The sequence below is a fragment of the Vigna unguiculata genome, chromosome 4, assembly GCF_037176805.1.
Source record: "Vigna unguiculata cultivar grain cowpea cultivar isolate G323 ecotype 2 chromosome 4, ASM3717680v1, whole genome shotgun sequence".
NCBI lineage: Eukaryota > Viridiplantae > Streptophyta > Magnoliopsida > Fabales > Fabaceae > Vigna > Vigna unguiculata.
In genome coordinates, this window is record NC_140795.1 from 15,056,354 (window position 1) to 15,064,799 (window position 8,446).

At 30.7% G+C, this 8,446-nt stretch overlaps 1 pseudogene; it reads left to right on the forward strand.

The window, feature by feature from the left end:
* The first annotated feature begins 476 nt into the window (after nt 1–476).
* LOC146886842 (uncharacterized) lies at nt 477–7,009 on the forward strand (annotated as a pseudogene).
* Nucleotides 7,010–8,446: the final 1,437 nt, after the last annotated feature.

Genomic DNA, 8,446 nt, shown 5'->3' on the forward strand with positions numbered 1-8,446 from the left:
GTATGTAAAACATAATTAAAAAAAATACAATAACTTAACTAGATGTAATAAATACAGTGGTTAAAAAAATTCGTTACTCATATAATTTAAAAATAAATGAAAATTTTAAAATCAAAATATGTAATTATTTTGTTTTAAGTTTATATTTTCTTATTTTGTTTAGATAATAGGCAAATTAGTAATAGCAACAAACCATGAATAATAACAATCTATGTAAATATATGTGATGTGTTATTAAAAGAGTACGAAACAAAGTTATTTGAAGTGATATTCAATTATTCTATTCTTATTATTTTGGAAGTATTTGACGGATTGCATTTTATAACTTCTTTGATCGACTTTCTAAGGAATTTTTCTTTCTAAAGTATTCTTTCCTCTTTTAAATATTTTTTTTTCACTATTGTTTGCTTTGTGTTGATTTTATTTACTTCAAAAGCAAATGTAATATTTTATTTATGGCTAGGCGAGTAGAAAAAATGTCAACACCATTACAAAATTCTTCTAATTCTAACTCAAAAATTCCAAGTAATTTTATTTCAAAAGATGTTCAACAAGTTGATTATGTGCCTTTATGGGCATATGTCACTTTATTAAACAAAGGAGTAGAAGGAGGGGGAACAAGAGATGGGCTTGCAATTTTTGTCAAAAAACTTTTAAAAGTTCTTATTCTAGAGTAAAAGCTCATTTATTGAGAATTCATGGGTCTTGAATTAGTGTGTGCTCAAAGGTCAATGAAGAATATTTGGTTGAATTGAAATCGATTGTTGAATTGGTAGAAAATAGAATAAAACCTAAGCACGTTCCCTTGCCCACTGAAGATAGACATGAAAATAGTTCATTAAAAAGAAGGAATAATGGTCCCTTAGAGAGGGCATTCAACATGGACGATAGAGACAATCTCAATGCTTTCATAGCTAGAATGTTTTATTCTTCTATATTGCCTTTTAACCTTGCAAGAAACCCATATTATGTCAATTCATATTTGTTTGCTGCAAATCATAATATTAGTGGTTTTGTTCCTCTTGGATACAATGCATTAAGGACAACCTTATTACAACAAGAGAGAGCACACGTTGAGAGGTTGCTCAACCCAATTAATTCAACTTGGAATAAAACAAGGGTTAGCATAGTCTCTGATGGATGGTCAGATTCCTAAAGGAGGCCTTTAATTAATTTTATGGCCACGAGTGAGGGGGCTCCTATGTTTTTAAAAGTCGTTGATGCTTTTGATGAAATAAAGAATAAGTAGTACATAATGAACAAGATGGTTGATGTTATTAAAAAAGTAGGGGAAAATGTTGTGCAAATTGTAATATATAATGCTCCTATATGCAAAGCTGCTATAATGATCATTGGAGGTTTATTTCCTAAATTTTTTTGGACACCTTGTGTTCTGCATACATTAAATCTTGCCTTGAAGAACATATGTGCAGCAAAGAATGTTGAAAGGAATGATGTTGTTTATGGTGAGTGTAGTTGGATTATAAAAATTATCGATGATATTTCCTTTATTAGGAATTTTATCATGAATCACTCCATTAGATTTGCAATTTTCAATCATTTCTCACATTTGAAGTTACTTGATGTTGCGGATATACGCTTTGCATCTGCTATAGTGATGATGAAAAGGTTTAAATTTTTGAAACCTTTATTGAAATCCATGGTCATCAACGAAGATTGGAGTTCTTATAAAGCGAATGATATGGGCAAAGCCCAAGCTGTTAAAGAATTTATTTTGAATGATGTATGGTGGGACAAAATTATGTATATTTTGGATTTCACTCAGCCTATATATAACATGCTTTGAGCTTGTGATAAAGATAGTCCCACTCTTCATTTGGTTTATAAGTGGTGGGATACCATGATAGAAAAGGTGAAGACATTTAATGTAAGACCCGTGGAATTTAATTAATCAAATAATTAATTAATTAATAAATACGGGTAGTGGGAGCCTTTATGGCATTAAATTCTAAATTGTATGATGTGGAAAAGTAATAGCTCAAATGGTTGAGAGTACTTTATTGTATTAAGAGGACTTGGGTTCAAGTCTTATGTATGCCATTATGTGTTATTTAAATTATAGTTAATTTTATAATTATGCTTGGCCAAAATTAAGCTTTCTTTTTGATAGACTTGTTTTTGGCAAAGAGGAGAAAGGGTAGAAACCCTAGCAGCCACATGAAGGCAGCTAAAGGGGCTGAAAAACAACTCCATAATGGCCTTGAATGACAATTATCATAAGCATTAAACCCAATTTTCGTTTTTCATGTTGGGGAGAGAAAAATCAGAGTGAAGAGAGGGTGTTAAGGAGAACTAAGGGAGGCTATTGGAAGCAAGGGAGAATCAAGAGCCATTCAAGTTTTTAAGCAAAAGGATCCAGGTTAGGGGAGTTTTACTCGCTATTGATTATGTGCGTGAATAATTACATGATATGTAGTATGAAATGCATGAATATACTTTGTTTCTGCTTGAATTATGGCATTTCTGGAAATTTTCCAAAAACTGCCTGGTGGGCTATTCATAGCCGCTAGGCGACTAATGCTTTTTGAGTGGTTTCTGGGTTCTTGGGGGAGGAACCGCCTAGCAGCACATCCCTAGCCGCTAGGCGACACATGTTGCTTACCCAGTTTTCTAGGTTTTGGTTGAAGTGCCTAGCGGTGATGAACACCCGCTAGGCGGCGCGAGCCATATTTTACTCGATTTTGAGTTTTTACTTGTTCTAGATGATTTTTAATCGGTGGAAAGGGTAGTTAGATAATTAATTGACGAAATGGGAGTGATCAATTGTGATTCATGATGTGATGATGGAAAAATTGGATGATCCCGACATAATCTCGTTCTAGGGTTGAACATTTGGGGATTTTGGTTTCTGGAGGAAATTTCATGCGAAAAAGGGCATAAAATATAGACTATAGGAAGTATAATTTAATAATAGATGATCAAAGTGCATTAAATGGAAAGTTACGAGACAAGCAGTGGTGGATCTTAACGAAAAGTGTTGGAGGGGTCAAAGTAATATAATTTTGAGATCATTAGATTCGATAATTAGTATAATGCTTCAAAAAATGACTTCTCTAACTGAACATTTTTTATGATTAATATAATACTCCAACATATGTGAAGAGGTAGAATCTATCTTGTTTTAGTCAATAATTTCCTTTTCATCACTCTTAAACGATTCATTTATTCTTCCATTCTTTATCAATATACCTTTTTTTGTAAACAATACTAAAAAATAATTGATCATAATCTAATAAAAAATTAATACATGTAATTATTAAAACAAAAATATATTCATTATTATTAATACATAATACATTATTATTTTTTCTATATTCATAAAAAAAATGAATATACAAAAAGCTCATGAGATAAAAAAAAATAATGTTTTCATTATTAATTAAGACAATGTACGAGAAAGGAAGAAGATAAATGAGAAATATAATGAGTTTATGTCTAATTTTTTATCTTTAAAAAAAAAAAGACATATGAGAGTGAGAGATTATTACAATTTGTGAAAAACTAAAAAGACAATGAAAAGGAAAATAAAAATTATGTCAATAAATATTTGGTTTAATTACTCTTTTGATTCATGCTTTCCTTTAAAAATGTTAAGTTGGTCCTCTAATGTTTTTTTAATCTCAATTTGGTTTCGATTTTTGAAAAAATGATGTAATTCGGTCTTTCATGATAAATTTCGTTAAATTCCTCGAAACAAATCAATGATCTTTTCATTAAAATTGAGATTCTTAATATGAATAATTTACTTTGTTGGTGTAATTAACCTAATCCTAGTATCAATTTTTAAATAAAAACAGGAACCAAAAGAAAAATTAAACCTGAATATTTTTATTTTTTATTATATTTAATTTTATGTTTTATTATGTATTTATATTAAATGTTATGTTTAAATAAAAGAAATAAAAAATAAAAAATTTAATTTTTATTAATTTCTAATATGCATTACCTACAATTTAAAAAAAATTATATTTTTATATTATATTATATATATATATATATATATATATATATATATATATATATATATATATATATATATATATATATATATATATATATAAACTGAAAAAAAAATGAAAATTTTGGGGGGCCAAGGCCCCTCCCTGCCCCTATGTAGATCCGCCATTGGAGACAGGTACAAAATGGGGAAAATTGGATTCTTGCTGGTGCAGTGCAGAATTCTGGGTTGCCCAGAACTAGTGTACCGCCTGGTGGCAGGCTAGGTGTCGCCAGGTGACAGAGCAGAGAAGGAGTCCATGTGTGGCTCTATTGTTATACTAGCAAGTTGGGGTCGCTATGGAAGTGGAGTTTCAAGAAAACCCTGTATGAAGCCTTAGACAAAAACTAAGATTTTTTTAGTTATGAATTGATGGTATGGATTAACTTAGGGTTTAAATTGGAAATTTGATGGAGTTTAATTATAAACATATTGCAGCAGAAGTATGAGTAAATTAGAGTTATGTGGGATTAAAAATTTAAGTGTACATGGGATATAGCTATAAGTTTGAGTACACTGGACTTGGCATTAATGATTTGGAGATTTAGGTATTATAGTAAGAAAGGTTGGTATACAAGTGGTATGATCGTGGATGGCACATTTTGAAACAGGAAGAGTGAGCTTGTGAAACCTTGGGGTTGTGAACCAAGTTAGTAAACCAGAATATAGAGAGAAACATAGTTAAGAAACTAATCTTGTGGTCTTGCACCAAATCCATTTGAATGTAAATAGTATAGATGTGAACCAACTGAATTGGGGTGAAAGTGCTATAGACTATAGGTCCAAGTTTGGGGTTGTAATATGTTCTGAGTGCATGAAGCAGAAGTGGGAAAAACCAATATTGCGCAAAGTACTAATATAGCGCCTGGCGGTAGTGTATTGAACCGCCAGGCGGTAGCTAGAAATAGTGGGGTCCTGGTGCGAGTAGCGCTTGGCGGAAAGGGAGGTTCTGTCAGGCGATAGCTGCGGAATCAGTGGGTTACTGGAGTGCCTGCGCCTGGCGGTGTGGGCTGTCCCGCCAGGCTATATCTGTAGTGTTGATGGATCAGAAGCGCTACGCACTTAGCGATACGCGTCCCCCGCCAAGCGGTCTGGAAGCGGGTAGTGCCTTGCGGAACGTGTCCCCCGCTAGGCGATTTTACTGCAGTAGTATTGGTGTTTCACTCTGGACGTGCGTGATCTACAAGGTTCTAGTGATGCTTCAAAGGTGGGTTGTTGGTGTTCCTTGAGTTGAGCTCGGAACGTATCCCTTGAGTTGAGCTCAGGATAGGGGTTAAGCACGTGGCATTCCTCGAGTTGAGCTCGGAATGTCATCCCTCGAGTTGAGCTCGGGATGGCGGATGAACACGAGGAACCCTTGAGTTGAGCTCGGGTTGGCGAGTGTTGCTGGTGTGAGTGTGTTGGTTGTGGCCAGTACGGATGGGTCCAGATAGATTGCCCTCCTCAGTAGTTAGCTGACGAGTTTGGTAGTCTTGAGACGTTGCGAACTATGTTCGTATTTGGGAACTCCACCTGGCGTTACGGTGTATGATCTGTAGCAATGGTTTCCCGCACGTGCTCTATCGGTTATGGCCGATAGGTGTGGCAGCAAGTCATCTTGAGGTACTCACTAGGAGATGTAAAACACGAATAACATGGTGGTGGCCATGTGATATGGAATCAAAGGACGAATCCCCTATGATGTGATTGTATGATATATATATATATATATATATATATATATATATATATATCTATATATATATATATATATATATATATATATATATTTGTGTGTGTATGTGTGTCTAATATATGTATATGTCTAATATATATATTTATATGATTATTCTGTTAAGCTCACCTTATCTGCTTGTGATTGGCGATGATCGTGTACGCGGTACACGTGAGCAGATGATGTTGTTGCAGGTGGTTATGGTGAAGCTTAGCAACGGAGCGGGGATAGCTTGGGGGTTTTATTATTTTATGGTTTTGAAATAATTTGTAAACTCTTATGAAATGCTTTTATATTATTTCCAATTTTATAAACTATTGATTTTTTATTATTATTGGAGGTAATAAAAGTTTTAAATTTCCCGCATTTTGGGAATGATGAATTAATAAATGAGGTTGACATGATATGTCTTTATTTATTATTTAAAATCTGTAATATCCTAACGGGATGTTACATTTATATATAGGTAAGAAGAAAAAGAAGTAAATGATACATCAACATTTTATGAAGTTGTTTACAATATACTAATAGCAAGGTGGACTAGAAGTTGCACTCCTCTCTATTGCATGGCTCATCCTATGAATCCTTGGTAAATGTATCTTAACGATTATTTTTTTTAATAATTTATACCTAAATAATTGGAAAGTTACTAATTTTTATAATATATTTCTTTCTCAATTTGTATTTATAGGTATTATAGTGAAGAATGGCTTCAAGAAAGTTCAAATAAGATCCCTCCATATGAGAATGAAGAGATTTCTATGGAAAGGAATAAGTGTCTGAAAATGTTTTTCAAAACTAGTGAGGATAGACAAAAGGTTGCACTTGAATATGTTGATTTCTCATCAAAATCAAAAAGTTTTTCTTCTTTTGACACAATTGAAGATATCTAGATATTAGATCCTAAATCTTAGTGGGTGATGCATGGTTCTTCTGCCCCTCTCCTTCAAAAGCTATCATTGAAAATTCTTATGCAACCTTGTTCATCATCTTGTTGTGGAAGAAATTTAAATACATATTCATTTATTCACTCATTAAAAAGAAATAAGTTGGATCCTGAAAGAGCAGAAGACTTGGCTAGGAAGAATGGAGAGTACAACCAAGGGAGCAGTAACATGTGGGACATTAGTGGAGATACATGGGATGGCTTCGATGACGTTGGAAATCTTAGAGTGACAACATTATCTCTTGATGAACCAAATATGCAAGTTGCCTTATTTAGAAATGATACTCAAGGAGAAGATGAAATTAACATTATTCCTATTTTTAGGCAATAAACAATAAATAGTGATTTACAATTTTTATTTGTTAAATTATTTAAAATTATAGTTTGTCTTTTTAATTCATATATTGAGTTTAATACATTTAGCATATTCAATTTAAATAATATTTATTAATAAAATTTTCATTTGTGGTATGATTTTAAACAAACTATAATAATATAATATATTTTTTAAATATAAAATAATCGTTGTATCGAAAACGTGTCGTATCTTATATATTTTAAGATAAGATGAATCATCGTATCAAATACATGTCGTATCTGATACAACGTATCTGATACTCATATCACAATTGTGCATCATATGTAACATTATTTAATTATAATGAAATTAAATGAAATTTTTTTATTGTATTATTATCTTTTAAAATTTTAAATATATGTTATAAATATTGTAGTATAAACAAGAGTAAATGTAGCTTCAAGTTTGGAAGATGTACCTAAAAAATATAACATCATAATTTATATTTAATTTGAATATGGATGTATATAGATATGTGAAGCACGTAATATCTTTAGGGTTTTATGTTATAAGCTTTACTATTTATTATATATAATAATAACTATCCACTAATATTATATAATTATAATATTATAAACACAACAAAACATTATTTGTATATAGGATTAAATAATGGTTTGGTCCTAATCTTCGTTCAGTTTTTTTAATTTGGTCTTACCTTTGTTTTCTTTATCAATTTGAACCTAATATTCGTCAATTTTATTCAATTTGGTCATTTTCGCTAACACTGTCAAAATAGTTAACGGACTGTGAACAGTAACCGCAACATGTCATTTTGTGGTTATTTTAATTTTTTTTAAAATTTTTTAACTTTTTTTATTCAAAAAAAGATGTACACGTATCAAGCTCATATCATGCCACGTGTCATTTTTGTGATTTTTAATTTTTTTTTTAATTTAATTTTTTAATTAAAAAAAATTCACGTGTCAAGTCAATAACATGCTACGTGTCAAAGTTAGTTTTTAATATTCAACTAGTAGACTGGCCTGTACCTACGAGTTGTATTTTTTTTATTAAAATAATAGAGTAGTGAAAATATTATATAATTAAATATAATGAAAATTAGGTTATATTGTTGTAAATATTATTATTAAATAATGAAGTAGTAGATTTAAGTGATATGATAATAATTTCAGTTTTAAATATAATAAATAAAATTGATATCACAATACAGTGTAGTTAATTGATTTTATGAAATAATTATAATAGTCTGTGACTTGTGCATGTACGCACGGTTTTTTTTTGTTTGTTTTTTTAAACCTTTTAAGAATAATAATGTAATTGTTATTATATTTATTTAACCATTAAAACAACTAATATTAATATTAATATAAATTAAACTTATAAAATTTTTAAAAGATTAAAAATCTATTTAGAAAATATATTTAGTGTAATAATTTTTTTATGATT